We start from the raw sequence: 19004 nt of genomic DNA on the forward strand, positions 1-19004 counted from the left end.
GTATTCATGCCCCTGTGTTCTCTGATGTAGCCATCTACTACTTTTGTGTCTTCTGACATACCCTGCTCTCCTGCATTGCTGTCATGTAGCAATCTAGCAGAGCCCAGCTGTGACGCTAGTCACTACTTACAGGTAATATGGACGGAAGAGTAGTCAGAAAACCCGGGGTCTTGTAATGTGAGGACACATATGAGCACAAGGAGTAGGCAAAGGTGGGTCAGAAATCGAGAAGAGCATGTAATAGGTTCAGGGAGAAAACAGAGACGTGGTCAGGAAACAGTCCGAGGTCAGAAGGCAGGAGGTCACGACAGGAACAGGGAGCGGACAGAGAGAAGTCAAATAACAGTTCAGGGTCAGAAAACCAAGATCAGAACACTAACAGAAACAGAAGCCAACAGCACAACTGCAGAACCAGAGAATATAACTGGCAAGTTTCTGGGCGAGTATGTTCAGTAAAGAAGCCTGAGCAATTACCAGGAAGGTGGAACACCCGAGTGATCAGCACCAACATGGAATCCTGCGCTGTCAATCAGGCTGCTAGCTCAGAAACTCAGGAAAATGTAGCAGAGCATCTCCAAAGGCAAAATGTTCTGCACAGAGGAATCATAATACCAGCAACATAGTAGAGCTGGGTATGTCAGAAGTCAACTCTGCTTTATTTCCGGACTTTGACACAGTGAGTCTCCTGACCTACTCCACTGCTTCAATGAATCTTCTGGTCTACTTAACTCGCTCCATTGCTGAGCCATCTGTGCTGTGCTATTTTCTCTGCTTCATAAATCTCTATACTCTGTGTTTACAGGCTTCATTCCTCCAGCTACCATCCCCTCTCTACAACCTCTGCTCCCCAAGCTACCATCTCCTCTCTACAACCTCCAGTCCCTCAGCTACCATCCTCTCTCTACAACCTCCAGTCCCCCAACTAACATCCCTTCTCTACAACCCCCAGCTCCCCAACTACCATCCCCTCTCTACAATCTCCAGTCTCTCAGCAACCATTGCCACTCTACAACCTCCAGTCCCCCAACTACCATCTCCTATCTATAACCTTCAGTCCGCCAACTACCATCTCCTCTCTACAGCCCCCAGTCCCTCAGCTACCATCACCTCTCTACAACCTCCACTCCCCAACTACCATACCTTCCCTACCACCCCCAGTCCCCCAACTACCATCCTCTATTTCCAACCTCCAGGCCATCAGCTACCATCCCCTCTCTACAACCTCCAGTCCCCCAACTACCATCCCCTCTCTGCAGCCTCCAGTTCCTCAGCTACCATCCCCTATTTACAACCTCCAGTCCCTCAGCTACCATCTCCTCTCTACAATCTCCAGTTCCTTAGCTATCATCCCTTCTCTACAACCTCCAGTCCCTCAACTACCATCCTTTCTCTATAACCTCCAGTTTCCCAACTACCATCCTCTCTGTACAATCTCCAGTCCCTCAGCTACCATCCCCTCTCTACAACCTCCAGTCACCCAACTACCATCCCCTCTCCACAACCTCCAGTCCCTCCTGGTCAGGTGTTTCTGGTGGGGACCATGACCAGGTTCTATAAATACCCTCAACATCCACCAGAGGGTGCCGGTTATTTTCTATCATTAGGAAGCTCGGCCAGGAGGTGGAACTAGCTGTCATTTACTTTCTCAGTTGTTCTGTTGGCTGCAGCATTGGAATTTGCTGCAGCATTCTCAGGTGTGTTTGTTCTGGTTTGGAAGTTCCCAAGTAGTCTGTTTATTTCCCTCTTTTATGTTGTCTCCCTTTGTGCACTTTTTGTGGCTCCTTTGGGTGTGGTTGCTATGTGTATGAGCTTTTGGTGTGTTACCCCTGTTTGTCTACTTTTGTTGGTGGGATGTAGTTTTCTGTTCTTGTCCATTCACCCCGAGTGGTCGGTTGTGGTGGGGTATTCATAACATCAGGGACAAGGACATTAGATAGGGCCTAGGTTGGGGGCTCGGACCTCCCTACCATTAAGAGTACCTCCTGGTGTTAGGGTGAGTGCAGAGGACCCAGCCTTAGAGCCAGTATAGGCTTCACTGGGTTCACCAAAGACATCCGTGACAAGCTTGGAGTGATTTTCTTGATCTTATTGCCGTGAGGTTCTATCGGTTTCTTCTGTCTCTCCTTTGTCTTAGAGTTTGATCTTACAGGAAGGACCATTCCCACATCAGGGCTTATGCCCAACCTATATATTTCCTTGGCATCAACTAAAATATAGTATGTCCCTATTGATCGATCCGATGATTGATTAATTTACCTGTACCTCTCTACATCACTGTTGCTTTTTTAATTGTAATGCTTTACATCTGCTTCTCTCTGTAGTAGAGCTATGCCACCATTAATATAGAGAGCGGATAATTCAGGCTGTAATATGATTTTTATTTTATTTGCCCGTTGATTGTAGATATAATTCCTCTGAACAGATGCTCCGTCTTCTGTAAATGTTTGATCTGCCGTTGCGCAATAGGAACATGTTTCCTGTTTGTAAACCCCTTCCTACCTGGATTATTGTTTTCACATGCATTTTACAGAGTTAAATAATGCAATTAGTATAAGGCTAAGTTCACATTTCCGCTAAAATGTATCAGTCTTAATCCGCGGCTCTGGTAAACAACGGAATCCGTTTAGCGGATTCCGTTGTGTCACATAGACTTGCATTAGTGGCGGATTGCGACTGATGACCCTGCGTTGCGTCTGCTGCGTCGCGGTCCGTCGTTTTTTGACTGACCGCTGGGCGGGGAGCAATGCAGATTGTAACGTTTTTCTGGCCGTCAAAATTGACGCACCACGCAGGAATCCGCCGCGGTCCGTCACGCTTGTAATGTATGTCTATGGTGCTGGATTCCGTCGTAATCCGTCTTATGACAGAGTCCAGCACTGGATTCCGTCATGCTCTACTGAGCATGCCCAGTAGGTTTGGCACACCCACTGGGCTGTCCCAAACACAAACGGATCATGACTGATCCGTCAAAAAACGGACGCACAACGGATGCAACCAACGCAACGGATCAGTTTTTTCACAGGATTCCTGTGAAAGGAATCCTGTGAAAAACACATCCGTTGCATCAGTTGACAACTTAAAAACGACTGATCCGTTGCTGATGGACCTGACGGATTTAAAACAATGGAAGTGTGAACCTAGCCTTAAAAATTCACCTCTGATTGCATTGGTAACTTGATGCAGAGGAAACAGGACTAGCCAAGGAAGGGAGGTGACAGGAGCTGAAACAGGACAGTAACATGTGGCATACCGCCAATCGTAGCAGACCACGCGGCCGGCACTGGGCCTCCCCGCCTGGCATCACACTTTTAACTGTATCAACATCGTGGATGTCAATGCACTTGAAAGCAATGATGAAAGACAGCGTGCTCAGCCCCCCCCTTCAGCATTCTCCCCCGGCATCTGAGATATGATGTCTCAGTGCAGCGGGCGCGATGACATCACTGCTGCGTGCCCACTGCACTGAGATGTGCATTGCTTTACAATGCTCACCACGAAGACTAGAGCAGCTGGGGAAAGGGGAGAGGTGAGTATTTATTTAAATCAGTGAGTATACTGGTGGCCTAATACTATATGAAGGACTAGGGTGTGCATTATACTATATGGAGGACTAGGGTGTGCATTATACTATATGGAGGACTATGGGGGAAACATTATATTATTTGGAGGACTATGGGGGTGCATTATAATTTATGGAGAACTATGGGGGTACATTATAATATATGGAGGGTTATGGAGGTGCTTTATAATATATGGAGGACTATGTGGTGCATTATATATGGAGGACTGTTGAGGGTACATAATACTATATGGAAGACTATGGGGGTGGATTATAATATATGGAACACTATGGGGGTATATTATATATGGAGGACAATGGGGGTGCATTATATTATATGGAGTACAATGGGGGTTCATTATATTATATGGAGGACTATGGGGGAAGCATTATATTATTTGGAGGACTATGGGGGAAGCATTATATTATTTGGAGAACTATGGGGGTACATTATAATATATAAGAGGATTATGGAGGTGCTTAATAATATATGGAGAACTATGGGGTGTATTATAAATGGAGGACTGTTGAGGGTTTATAATACTATATGGAGGACTATGGGGGTGGATTATAATATATGGAACACTATGGGGGTATATTATATATGGAGGACTATGGGGGTGCATTATACTATATGGAGGTCTATAGGGGCCTATTATAGTATATGGAGGACTATAGGTGCATTATAATACTATATGGAAGGCAATGTGGGGCCAATTATACTATATGGAAGGAACCGTGGTGGCCATTGTAATATTTAGAGGTCTATGATGGAGTCTTCATACTTTATGAAGGACTATTTGAAGGACAATATACTGTATGCGAGCAATTATATAGTGTGAAGGTTTGTGTGGGGTCCATCATACTGTGTAGAGGGCTGTGTGGGGCGTCATTATACTATTTGTAAGGTTAGGTGGGGGCAGTATACTTTATGTAGGATCTATTATACTGCATGGAGGGCTGTGGGGCACAGAGTTTGTGGGCCACTTTTGTTGCTATCATACTTTATAGTTTTAAAGGTGCAATGAAAAGGGAATTAGGGGCTTCAAAAGGAGGAAAATTACTTTATAAGGGCTGAAAAAAAGAGTTCTTATGTGCATGCAGTTTGGGTTTTCACACTGACCAAATTCTTTGTGCGTTTTGCACAGACGAGTGCAATCTGCTAAAACATCGCATTGCTAACACTCTATTGCAAAACTATGGGGCAGTGTCCAGCTACGATTGCTTTCTCATGCCATAGCGACATGCGGAATGAATTGCAGCATGCTGCGTTTGGCAGCGAGTCTCGGCTCAAACACCCCCATACAAGTCTATGGGAGCATGTGAAACATTGCACTACACTCGCCTGTCATCTGACTTCAGTGCAATATACACAGAGACAGACAGCAGAGGAGATGGGTAGAAAGTGCTCCCTCCCTCTCCTCCGCAGCTGTGATCTGATCGCAAGATCACATCACTGTCACATGACCCTCGGCTGACGCTCGCAGCAGAGGGTCATTAGCATATCGCTTCCTAAGCTCTCATATTGGAAGCTGTGCGCTACTGGAACCGTACCCAAAGACAGAGAATATAAATCTATGCAATTTGCTAATATACAGGTTGGGCTTTGTCATAAACTGTGGCAATGTGAAGATTTATCATGAATAATCCACAATGAATTCGCTATAAAGTTTCCACTTATTTCCAATTTTACATTTGTTCCTGAAATGACTTTCTGCTGATTCACTTGAAATGTATTCTAATATACACAGTAGCCCGGCCGTCTCACATTCACACTTTCACAGGGTTTGATGCTTCCATAGAAATTTTGCATAAATCTGTGTAGTTAATATATTTATGCTGAGAGAGCTACGTGAACATGTGCACAAAGCTGCAAAATAAACCCCAAAACCCACAAATATACAGTACAGACCAAAAGTTTGGACACACCTTCTCATCTCTAGAACAACTGTTAAGAGGAGACTTTGTGCAGCAGCCTTCATGGTAAAATAGCTGCTAGGAAACCTCTGCTAAGGACAGGCAACAAGCAGAAGAGACTTGTTTGGGCTAAAGAACACAAGGAATGGACATTAGACCAGTGGAAATCTGTGCTTTGGTCTGATGAGTCCAAATTTGAGATCTTTGGATCCAACCACCGTGTCTTTGTAGAAAAGGTGAACGGATGGACTCTACATGCCTGGTTCCCACCGTGAAGCATGGAGGAGGAGGTGCGATGGTGTGGGGGGACTTTGCTGGTGACACTGTTGGGGATTTATTCAAAATTGAAGGCATACTGAACCAGCATGGCTACCACAGCATCTTGCAGCAGTTTCTATTCCATCCGGTTTGCGTTTAGTTGGACCATCATTTATTTTTCAACAGGACAATGACCCCAAACACACCTCCAGGCTGTGTAAGGGCTATTTGACTAAGAAGGAGAGTGATGGGGTGCTACGCCAGATGACCTGGCCTCCACAGTCACCAGACCTGAACCCAATCGAGATGGTTTGGGGTGAGCTGGACCGCAGAGTGAAGGCAAAAGGGCCAACAAGTGCTAAGCATCTCTGGGAACTCCTTCAAGACTGTTGGAAAACCATTTCCGGTGACTACCTCTTGAAGCTCATCAAGAGAATGCCAAGAGTGTGCAAAGCAGTAATCAAAGCAAAAGGTGGCTACTTTGAAGATCCTAGAATATAAGACATATTTTCAGTTGTGTCACACTTTAAGTATTTAATTCCACATGTTTTAATTCATACTTTTGATGCCTTCAATGTGAATCTATAATTTTCAGAGTCCTAAAATAAAGAAAACTCTTTGAATGAGATGTGTCCAAACTTTTGGTCTGTACTGTATACTGTACAAAAAGCAGAAAAGGCTTAAAGAGGTAGATAGGAAATAGAAAAACATGCAAGGCATCATCCAAAAACCGCGCCCCCCCTTTTTCTACAGGTTGTGCCTGGTAATGCAGTTCAGCTCTATTAAAGTTAATGGGGCAAAGCTGCAATACCGCACACAGCCTGTAGAGAAATGTGGCGCTGTTTATGGAAAAAGAAAGCAGTTTTTTTCCTTTAAGGTGTCTACATTTAAATGTATGTATGTGGGGGTATATGTATCTATTTATCTATCTATATATTTATGTAATATATATATATATATATATATATATATATATATATATATACACACATATTGTATAAGTGACTTTTTTTTAGTAGCGTGCCACAGCCTGATGTGATCTCGGAGGGATGCGGGATCAGAAAGTAACAGCACATTTTGGATGATAGATTCGCTTTAGTGCCTGCTTATTATTTACCCTGAGTTGGAGTATATTTAATTCCATCCTGTACTGAAGGGGTTAAGGTTTCTTTCTATCCTTCATTGATCTAACGGTAGTTCTAAGGTGGTTGTAACCTTAGCTGCAGCCACTCCTCACTCCTTCCTGTGCTGGCTATAGCTCATACCTTTGCTGTCCACTTTGAAGGAGCCAGTCTCTGGAGAAGCTGAGGTGTAGCTTATATTGCAGCTGACAAATTCCTGTTGTAGAAGCTGTGGAGTGTATCTGTTGTGTCTTTCCCCAACTGTTTGTCTCACATTCCTTGTGTTGATTTATTGCATAGGTGAGGGTAGCGTCTGTCCTTCACTAGTCAAGGTGAGTTCAGGGCCAGCAAGGGCCTAGGCACGTGACGGCACATGAGGAATCTCCTTTCTAGAGCTGTTAGGGAGTGCAGGGATCAGCCTCAAGTGAGTGCTAGGAGGTGTCCCCACTCCTCTCTCCCTCTTTGATATGTTAGCTATAGCTCACACCTATTCTGGCCACTTGGAAGTAACCAGTTTCTGTAGGAATCTGAGGTATTGCTTCAGTTTTATTTGTTGTGTCTCCTCCCTCCTGTTTGTCTTTCCTACCTCGTGTTGTATTATGTCAGGAGCGAGACTAGCATCTTGCTGGCTTGTGTACCGCTCCGCGGGCTCGGCTGCGACCGCTGAGCCGCTCGGATCCGTGCTCGCACTACGGGTGGTGGCTTGAGCCTCTCACGGACCCGGGGGTCACGTCGCTCTGCAAGGAAGTTGGCGCAACACGCGGGGATTTGGGTGTTTGGTTTGAAATGATAGTTTGTGACGCCACCCACGGGTTGTGGTGATTGTGGACACCACCGCTGCGGTGAAGGTATGGGGACCCCCGGGAGCGGTGTAGTAGCGCAGCTAGGTGTTGACCCCGTGGGTAGGGGATGTTGGTCCCGGGGTCCGGCGGGCCGGGGCCCGGGTGCAGGGTATAGTGTTGCGGTGCAGCGCGGCGCGGTGCCTGATGGCACTGGTGTACTCACTCTGACACAAGACACTGGAGTCACTGGTAAACCAAACGGAGTGATGAACGGGGCCCGCAGCCGGCTGCAGCTTTTCCCAGATTAGGTTGGTGGTGTCCGCCTTTCTCCTGCACCTCTGTGTGTGAATCTTGACTCCTGTGCCTAGACACCGGTAGTCCGCTCCCCGACATGTATCTATCGTAGGAGCCCGTTTGCCCGCAGATGCTGGCCCTTTGGATCTCCTGCCCTTGGCGGTGGCACTTATCCGGAATGGTTGGGCTGTTGCCTTCAATCGGGACTTAGGTGGGAATGAACCCCTGAGGTCCAGACCGCAATCAGTTAATTTGATTATGTTGGTGGCTTCTAGCCTAGTTCGGGGTCTGAGTACCCTGCTTGGTGGTCCGGTATCCAGTTGCCTCCCCGGTTTGGTTCCAGCGGGCCACTACCCTGTCCCTGTCCCTTACGGTTCCACCGGTCGTTTTCCCGGTCTCCTGCAGGCGGCCACTACCGTCTGCCTCCTTTCCAGTGGCGACTGGGCTACGACCCAGCCACCTGGTAGTCTCTGGGTAGCCTGGACACAGGACTACCCATGAACTTGTCTGCTCTACACTCAAACTTAAACTTGACTCTTCCAGAGCCTGAGCTAGACTACTTGGGTTCCCGCCTCCAGGCCTGTGAACTCCTCAGTGGGTGGAGCCAACCGCCTGGCTCCACCCCCCCTGGTGTGGACATCAAACCTGGAGGGTGGTGACAAGACTTTTAAGTTTGACTGATGTTACCTAACTGGGAGAGTGGTGTGGTGTTGTGTGTGACTACCTGGGACGACCTGACTTGTCCAGGGCGTCACACTTGCACTAGTCAGGGTGAAGTTCAGGGCCAGCGAGGGTCTAGGCACGTGATCGGCGACAGGGGGAAGTGTTGCGGGCGGAGGTGCCGAGCTCGCTACGCTCGGGTCCGCGGCTGCTGCTGCTGCTCGGTGGCTTGAGTGGTGGGCCGGACCCGGGGACTCGAGCGGCGCTGCTCGCCCACGAGTGAAAAGGGGGTGGTTTGTTTTGGGAGATAGTTCGTGACGCCACCCACGGGTCGTGATGATGATGGGCACCACCGCTGCTGGTGACGGGGATCCCGGGAGCTATGGTAGGGAGCAGCTAGGATATTGTCCCCTCCGTGGGTAGGGGTTGGTGATCCCGGGGCCCAGTGGTGTAACGGGGAGGCTGGATGGCTGGGGTGCTGGGTTGCAGGGGCAGCGCGGCGCGGTGCCGGATGGCACTGTGGTACTCACTCAGACACAGATGCACAGAGTCTCTGGTAAACCAAACAGTTGGATGGACGGGTCCCGCAGCCGGCTGCAGTGTTTGTGCTCTCCCCGGACAGGGTGATGGTGGCTGTCTTTCCCTGCACCTTGTTAGAATGTTCTGACTCCTGTGGTTGCCCACCGGTAGTCCGCTCCCCGGCGTATAGGTACTGAAGGAGCCCGTTTTGCCCGCAGGTGCTGGCCCTTGGATCTATAGCCTATGGCGGTGGCTGTGTATCCTCATGGTGTGGACTGTTGCCTTCTGTCGGGTCTTGGTTGTTAGGAAACCCCTGGGGTTCCGGTCACTTTCGGATTTGACCGTTGTCGGTGGCTCCAAGCCTAGTCGGGGTCCGATGGCCCTGCCTTTGTGCTTAGCTTCACTCCACTCCCCGGTTCGGTACCGGCGGGCCACCGCCCGACCCCGGTCCTACGGTTCCACAGAGATCCACTAACTCCTGCAGACGGCCACCACCATCTGCCAACCTTGCTGTTTGTGTCTGGGCCCCTACCCAGACACCGACAGTTTCTGACCTCTCACTTTCACCTCCAAACTCAATCTGTCACTTTTCCTGCCTCCAGGCCTGTGAACTCCTCGGTGGGTGGGGCCAACCGCCTGGCTCCGCCCCACCTGGTGTGGACATCAGACCCTGGAGGGAGGCAACAAGGGTTTTTGTCTGACTGGTGTGAACTATCCAGGGGAGGGGGTGTGTGTGTTGTTATGTTTGTGACTACCTGGCTAGTCCAGGGCGTCACAGAAGGACTCGTCTAGGGACATTAGGGAGGCCAAGGATCAGCCTCAAATGAATACTACGTTAGGAGGTGACTCTGCTCCCCTGTCCCTAGTGCCAGGGTCTTCTGTTGTAGTGGGTTCCCGGCGTACCCTGTGTGGTAGTCCCCTTATACCTGGTGGGACCCCAGTAGTCACGGTGTGTGAAGAGTAATTTTTAATGATATCTTGTCCACAAGGGTTGATAAGGTGCTGCCTATGAAAAGGAGAATTAAGTCAACACTTGGTCTGGCTCTTATGGAGCGTTAGAGGATCTGTCCTCACTCCCGACATTTCTGGAGCATCATGGCTTAGAACGTTGCATTCTTCCGTTCCTCTATTAATCCTCATGGGGAAAAAAAAGACCATTCGCTATGCAGTTGGGGCAATCATTGCTGACACTGCGTAAGGACACACGCGACAAATTAAACATCCAGCTATTCATATTTCTAGGAGGAATAATAGAGGATTAACGCAACGCAGGGATCTAAGAAAGGCTGTTCTCCAGTACGTAGATGTGCTTTTATATAATTGTAGAATATTGCCGTATTTTGCTCTTATTTTCCGGCTGTAATGTTACTTTGCAGATGAACGCTGTAATTGTCGTGTCGTATTGGTCTGCGCCATTTGGCAACACATAATTATTAGTGACATTCCATTAAAACGCTCAGGGAGAGTTCATACAGATTTTATATACTTTTCAGATTTCCTCGGTTTCCTACGGACACATTTGCCCTCGATGATTGTAATCTCACCCTACAATTTACTGCTCATTTTTCAGTCCTCTAAATAATCACAATTACTTGTTCAAACACTTATAGCCAAGTAATAACTTCTCCAGTTGATCATAAATGTTCCTGCACTCTTTATTTACCCCACAATTCACTCGTAAGAGGAGCAGTTGGTGCTTCAGAGCAGCGCTCCCTGATGTACTTCACCAACTACACAAAGCTGCAACCATATTCAGCCATATTGGAGCCGTATTTGGACACTGGGTCATATTCATTACTTTTATGACTTTTTTTGCCTTGTGTATTCACTCACATTTTAAGTCATAAATTCTTCATGCAATTGATGAATTTGGCCAAAATTGCTTGAAATTGTCCCAGAAAATAAATTATTTTATTATTGCTATTATTATTATTATTATTATTATTATTATTATTGCTATTACACGTTTTGCTATTCACTTGTTTATTTCCTTTGTGTGTATTGGAAGAACACAAAAAAATCAGAGAAAAAAAAGCAAATTGGACAAAATTTCACACAAAACTCCCAAAAATGGGGCCGGACAAAATTGTTGTCCCCCTCAGCTTAATATTTGGTTGCACTCCCTTTACCCTTTGGAATAAATAACTGCAATCAATCGCTTCCTATAACTGTCCACAATTTTCTTGCTCCTCTCACCTGGAATTTCGGACTCTTCTTTATAAACTGCTCCAGGTCTCTCATATTTGAAGGCGTTTTCAGCAATTTTAAGATCTTTCCACAAGTGTCAATGAGACTTAGATCCGGACTCATTGCAGCCACTTCAGAACTCTCCAGCGCTTTGGTTCCATCCGTTTGTGGGGGCTTCTTGAAGTGTTTGGGGTCATTGTCCTGCTGGAAGATCCCTGACTTAGGATGCAAACCCAGAATCTTACACCGGGCACTACGTTGCCACCTCAAATTCCTTAGAAAGTTTCAAATTTCATGATGTCTTGCATGCAGTCAAGTCACCCAGTGCCAGAGGCCGCAACGCAAATCCAAAACATCTCTGACCCTCCACCATATCTGACTGTAGGTCCTGTATCCTTTTCTTTGTAGGTCTCATTCCGTTTCTGGTAAACAGTAGAATGATTTACTTTACCAAAAATCTCTATCTTGCTCTCATATGTCCACAAGACGCTTTCTCAGAAAGATTTTAGTTACTCATGTACATTTTGGCAAACCGCAGTTTAGCTTTTTTATGTCTCTGTTAGCAGTGGATATAAATGCATACAGTTGCACACTGAAAAAGCCAAAAATGTACAAGGGAAAATATGGCACCGCATTACTGCAAAAGAGAGATATTTAGTTTATGTATTGGCCAATGCATGTAAGCCCGGAAACCAACGGCAAAAAGACTCACTAGAAATATCAAAAAACTGACCCGCACATCCCTTGTACATTTTTGGCTTTTTCAGTATGCAACTGTATGCATTTATAGTTACTATGTTTTTTCAGTTAGCACCTGTTCACATTTGTTGGATGTGCGGGTCAGTTTTTTGATATCTCTAGTGAGTCTTTTCTGACTGAGCACTCCGCCCTAAGACCTGGCTGTTCATAACCATTGTATCAGGAGCCTAGCAGCCCATACATGGAGGTTTGTAGTCCAAATAGTGCAAAACAAGACTGCCGCGGAAACACCATCACATGTCTCAACGCTGGCAGGAAACTAGCCAGGTCTTTCACCGGGAAGGAACAACCACGGGAAGGGCAGTCTCCAGTCAAGGAAACCGCCTATGCCAAAACATGGTATCCATCCACAGACAGCTGTTTCGGGGTATTTGCCCCTCATCAGTGTGGAGTAGGAAACTGGCTAGTGGGAGCAATGCCTAGTAAAGGGGCCTTGTTCTAGAATCACTGCGTTGAGAAACACGTGATGGTATCTCCGTGGTGCTGGATGTTGATCTCCCTAAGGTCAATCATCCTTGCTTATGTAGTCCAAATAGTGGCATTTTTTTCCCAGATATGGATGTTTTTAACCTAGATAGTGGCATTTAAGTTAGGTTCCCGGAATACAGAGATATACCTTGCCGTTGGTTTCCGGGCTTACATGCATTGGCCAATACATAAACTAAATATCTCTCTTTTGCAGTAATGCAGTGCCATATTTTCCCTAGTTCATTTTTGGCTTTTTCAGTGTGCGACTGTATGCATTTATACTTACTATGTTTTTTCAGTTAGCACCTGTTCACATTTGTTGGATGTGCGGGTCAGTTTTTTTATATTTCTGTTAGGCTATGTGCGCACGTTGCGTTTTTTCATGCGTTTTTAACTGCACCTTTTTAATGCCAAAATGCATGCGTTTTGATTTCCAAGCAAAGTCTATGAGAAATAGGGATTTCTTGTGCGCACAATGCTGTTCAAAACGCTGCGTTTAATTTGCATATTTTTGGGCAAAAACTCAGCGTTTAAAGAAGAAACATGTCAATTGCTTTTGCCATTTCAGCTGCGTTTTGATAACATTAGAGTCAATGAGAAGATGCAAAACGCATTCTACATCGAAATCCTAGCGTTTTACATGCTTTTTGGATGCGGAAAACAAGCGTTTTTGACAATTTAATTGCCTGCTTTTTTGACATTATATTAAAGGCATGATATGTCCCTTTACACACACACATAGTCCGACAATTAAAATTAAGAAAAACATTAATTTAATGTTTTTTTATACATAAATATTAACAAACATTTATCATTTTTATAAAATCAGCTATTTTGTTTATGATTATAATCTTGATATTTGTTATCATTTTTTTTCCATTTTTTCATAGTGTTTGAATGTTAAAACTTTATTTAGCAGTATATTTGTCATCAAAACGCATCTGACTTTAAGCAATGAAAAAGCATGTAAATCGCGGTTAAAACGCGGTAAAACGTGATAAAAACGCAAGCATATTTATAGCGTTTTTGTGGTCAAAAGCAACTTTGGCAAATACCATTGCTGCCAAAGGGTGCGTTTAGAACTGCAACTACCTCGACGCAACGTGGGCACATAGCCTTAGCAGTGGAGGCTTGGTCTCCTCCATATTGTTTCATTTTACTCAGATGTGGACGGGTAGTTCGTGATGACACTGATGCCCCCTGAGCCTGCAGCACAGCTTGAATTCCTTTGGATCATGATTGGGGCTTATCCACCATCTGGACTATCCTGCGTTGCAACCTTTCAGCTATTTATTTCTGCCATCTATGACCAGGGAGATTAGCTACAGTGCTATGGGTTGTAAACTTCCTGATTATGTTTTGCAACATGGACAAAGGAACATCAAGATCTCTGATGGACTTGTAAGCATTTTTCAACAATTCTGATTCTCGAGTCCTCAGACAGTTCTGTTCTCAGAACTTTCTGTTATACATGCTTAGTGTGGCACACACAGACACACAATACAAAGCGTAAGTCAACTTCTCCCATTTTTATCTGGTTTCAGGTGTGATTTTCATAGTGCCCCTCCTCTAACATGCCGCAGATGAGTTTGAACAAGCATCATAGTCTTGTAATAAATTTATTTACCCACAATTTTAGAAAGGTGCCAACATTTTTGTCTGACCCATTTTGGAGTTTTGAGTAAAACTAAGTCCAATTTTCCTTTTTTTTTCTCTGTGTTTTTTTGTTTTTCCAATACACACAGAGGAAATAAACATGTGTATAAAAAATGTGTAATTGCAATAATTTTCTGGTAAAAATATTTCATTTTCTGGAACAATGTCAAGAGTGCCAACACTTTCGGCCATGACTGTGCACAGGAGACACAGAAGAGTTTGCTGCAGTGATATCTGCTTGAAAAGCTCAAGGTTTTTGACCGCCTCCAAAAGCTCTATGTGCACAATGAGTTTTCGGAACAGAAATTGGGTATGTGAACACGATGGCTTTGCTGTAGTTTTTACAAAGCCGGCATTTTACTTTGTTAAGAATTAAAATAATACTTCTTTTAATCTCTCCAGGCTTTCCGAACTTTGTAGCTGTTACAAGAAATAACAAAAAATGACCATTTGCACAGCAATCTCTTTTTTCCATAGACATATATATCATCATTCTTCTGAATATTTGTTAATATGTTTTCAAGCAGTTTCCACAGTGGAAACTGATTGAGAACGACGTTGTGTGCACTTAGTCATTGAGCAGAATGTCCAACTTTTCAAGTTTTGCACTTTAACGATAAAAAAAAGTTTGTTTAAAACAACTGAAGTCCTCAGTGGTTGATACCTTTTAATGGCTAACTGAAAAGATGGTAATAATAGCAAGCTTTCCAGACTACTCAGGTCTCTTCATCAGGCTCAGATATATTTTGCACTTTAACGAGGATTTGGAGAGTTTCTAATCAGTTTCCGCTTCAAAAACCAGAAACAAAAACCAAAGCCACTAACTTTTTATCTTTTGTGACACTTTGACTTTTTTCTGTTAATTGTGACTTTTTTTCTTCTGTGAGATATTATGACTTTTGCTTCTGTTACGTGACTTTTTTCTTCTGTGAGATATTATGACTTTTTTTTCTTCTGTGACGTGACTTTTTTCTTCTGTGAGATATTATGACTTTTTTCTTCTGTGATGTGACTTTTTTCTTCTGTGAGATATTATGACTTTTTTCTTCTGTGATGTGACTTTTTTCTTCTGTGAGATATGACTTTTTTCTTCTGTGATGTGACTTTTTTCTTCTGTGAGATATGACTTTTTTTCTTCTGTGAGATATGACTTTTTTTTACTTCAGTGATGTGACTTTTTTTTCTGAGATATTATGACTTTTTTTCTTCTGTGACTTGACTTTTTTCTTCTGTGAGATATTATGACTTTTTTCTTCTGTGACGTGACTTTTTTCTTCTGTGAGATATTATGACTTTTTTCTTCTGTGATGTGACTTTTTTCTTCTGTGAGATATTATGACTTTTCTTCTGTGACGTGACTTTTTTCTTCTGTGAGATATTATGACTTTTTTTTCTTCTGTGACGTGACTTTTTTTCTTCTGTGAGATATTATGACTTTTGCTTCTGTTACGTGACTTTTTTCTTCTGTGAGATATTATGACTTTTTTTTCTTCTGTGACGTGACTTTTTTTCTTCTGTGAGATATTATGACTTTTGCTTCTGTTACGTGACTTTTTTCTTCTGTGAGATATTATGACTTTTTTCTTCTGTGATGTGACTTTTTTCTTCTGTGAGATATTATGACTTTTTTTTCTTCTGTGACGTGACTTTTTTTCTTCTGTGAGATATTATGACTTTTGCTTCTGTTACGTGACTTTTTTCTTCTGTGAGATATTATGACTTTTTTCTTCTGTGATGTGACTTTTTTCTTCTGTGAGATATTATGACTTTTTTCTTCTGTGACGTGACTTTTTTCTTCTGTGAGATATTATGACTTTTGCTTCTGTTACGTGACTTTTTTCTTCTGTGAGATATTATGACTTTTTTCTTCTGTGATGTGACTTTTTTCTTCTGTGAGATATTATGACTTTTTTCTTCTGTGACGTGACTTTTTTCTTCTGTGAGATATTATGACTTTTTTCTTCTGTGATGTGACTTTTTTCTTCTGTGAGATATTATGACTTTTTTTCTTCTGTGAGATATGACTTTTTTTTACTTCAGTGATGTGACTTTTTTTTCTGAGATATTATGACTTTTTTTCTTCTGTGACTTGACTTTTTTCTTCTGTGAGATATTATGACTTTTTTTCTTCTGTGACGTGACTTTTTTTTTCTGTGACGTGACTTTTTTTCTTCTGTGAGATATTATGACTTATTTTTCTTCTGTGACGGGACTTTTTTTCTTCTGTGAGATATTATGACTTATTTTTCTTCTGTGACATGACTTTTTTCTTCTGTGTCGTGACTTCTTATGACTTTTTTTTCTGTGACGACATTCTTTAACATATTTACGAGTTTTCTCCTTTTGCATTACTGTTTCTTAAGGGTACACTACTTTACATGCTGCGACATCGCTAGCGATGTGAAATTCTAGATCGCGCATGCGTAAAATGACCTATGTGCGCTCTCGAAAGATCCCACTTGCGATCTAGAATTTCACATCGCTAACGAGATCGCTAGCGATGTCGCAGCATGTAAAGTACCCTTAAGACTGAATCTTATTACCATTCGAAATAATACGATCGATTTGTAAAAAAAAATTCCCTAAAATTTGGATTTGTCAGTCTGAATTTTTGGGGATCCAATTCGTGCAAAAATGAGATGTTACAGCTCTTTTACCACACTGCGGAATAAAATACTGATCAGAAAGGAGCTGCGGTATAGGTGCAGCTCTAGGAGGTGGGGATTTTGTTGCCAGTTTCGGCAGCAAAGGGGCGGAGGCGCAGCATTGAGGTTTGGATGGGGCGCTACTGTAGAGTTGCAGTAAACTATTTATCTCCAACTTTTAGTGCCTGTGGTCGTTTGCTGGGTGAATTGCGGTAGATGCACCAGGCATTATACAGCAATCTGAGTATCCCATACATATCTGTGTCCAGTAGACTGCTACCACTGTATGTGACCTCTCCTGTGCAAGGAGATAATTTTGCCGGTGCCTCCGTGCAGCTGACTGTGTGACATTTTTCATTTAACAGATTTCCAGAGGGTCTGAACTGTCCTTTGCTACGAGGTGAAACTTTCAAGGTAAGTCAAGTGTTACAAATACAATTACTTGTGAACCTCTGATGAACAGAAAAGCAGCGCAGGGAAGAAAGCGACAACACTTAGGACATTCAGATCTAGTGAAAACATGTTCATAAAGAGGTTGTGACAAAGCAGCTCATCGTCATAGCACTGGTATTCACAATGTATTCTATATCCATCAGGCCCTGGGTGTGACCCCCACTGCTGCACCCCTATAGCCACAGTCCTGGATAATTGCTTCTATAGCACAAGATGCTCTATTGGTAGCTTTTAAAGGGAACCTGTCAGGTGCAATATGCATTCAGAACAGGGCCGGCTCCAGGTTTTTGTGGGCCCCGGGCGGAAGAGTCCCAGTGGGCCCCATAAACACGCAGACACACACACATACACAGATACATACACGCACATATACATATTTAAAGACAAACTCACAAAAATACATATAAACAGACAAATCTATACAGTCATATACACTGACATACATAGATACACATCATACATGCATACATACAGAGACACACACTGCTATGCTGCATACATACATATAGACAGACACACACATACTGCTCTGCTACATACATACATACATACAGACACACACACACTGCTCTGCTGCAGACATTCATATAGACAGACACACACACACTGCTCTGCTGCAGACATACATATAGACAGACACACACACTGCTCTGCTGCATACATACATACAGACAGACACACATAAACTGCTCTGCTGCATGCATACATACATACAGACACACACATACTGCTCTGCATGCATACATACATAGACAGACACACACACACTGCTCTGCTACATACATACATATAGACAGACACACACTGCTCTGCTGCAGACATACATATAGACAGACACACACACACACACTGCTCTGCTGCATACATACATACATACAGACACACATATACTGCTCTGCTGCATGCATACATACAGACACATACTGCTCTGCTGCATACATATATATAGACAGACAGACACATACTGCTCTACATGCATACATACATGCATACATACAGACACGCATACTGTTCTGCTGCATATATACATACATATAGACACGCATACTGCTCTGCTGCATATTTACATACATATAGACACGCATACTGCTCTGCTGCATATATACATACATATAGACACGCATACTGCTCTGCTGCATGCATACATACATACAAACACACACCTTGCTCTGCGGGGCCCACACACGCGGCTTTGCGGGGCCCACACACGCGGCTCCGGGGGCCACACACGCGGCTCTGCGGGGCCCACACACGCGGCTCCGGGGGCCACACACGCGGCTCTGTGGGGCTCACACAAGCGGCTCTGCGGGTCCCACACAAGCGGCTCTGCGGGGCCCACACAAGCGGCTCTGCGGGGCCCACACATGCGGCTCTGCGGGGCCCACACACGCACGGGGGAACAGGGAGGGAGGGGAGGGAGTGATGTCCCACATACTGATCAGGTCATGGTGCAGATGGGGCCCACACACGGGGCTGGAGGGAAGCGATGTGCTGGGGGTCACTGGCTGGCACTGTGACTCCTTCATCTGTGCGACCGAGCAGGACGCCGGGCGGTAGCTCCGCCCACAGATGATGCTCAATGCAGGAGAACACAGTGAACGCTGTGGTCTGCGGGCCTTAAAGGGCCGGCAGCCACAGTTTCCAGTGCCAAGGACTGCTGTCCCCGGAACTCGGCCCGGGGGCAGCAGAACTGACGAGGCCGAGTGGGCCCCCCCAGCTCTCCAGG

General features: G+C 44.6%; 1 protein-coding gene across 2 annotated transcripts in view; it reads left to right on the forward strand.

Annotated features, from left to right (window-relative positions):
* RAB27B (RAB27B, member RAS oncogene family) overlaps positions 1 to 19004 on the forward strand; it is a 358505-nt gene that overhangs the window by 114024 nt on the left and 225477 nt on the right. The window contains exon 2 of one of the 2 annotated variants that reach the window (XM_075328157.1): positions 17191 to 17239. The exons of the other annotated variant lie outside the window; for it this stretch is intronic. The gene's annotated coding sequence lies outside the window, so the exon portion shown is untranslated. The remainder of the gene's footprint in view (positions 1 to 17190; positions 17240 to 19004) is intronic. 2 annotated transcript variants of the gene reach the window in all.

This window comes from Anomaloglossus baeobatrachus, chromosome 1, assembly GCF_048569485.1.
Source record: "Anomaloglossus baeobatrachus isolate aAnoBae1 chromosome 1, aAnoBae1.hap1, whole genome shotgun sequence".
Lineage (NCBI taxonomy): Eukaryota > Metazoa > Chordata > Amphibia > Anura > Aromobatidae > Anomaloglossus > Anomaloglossus baeobatrachus.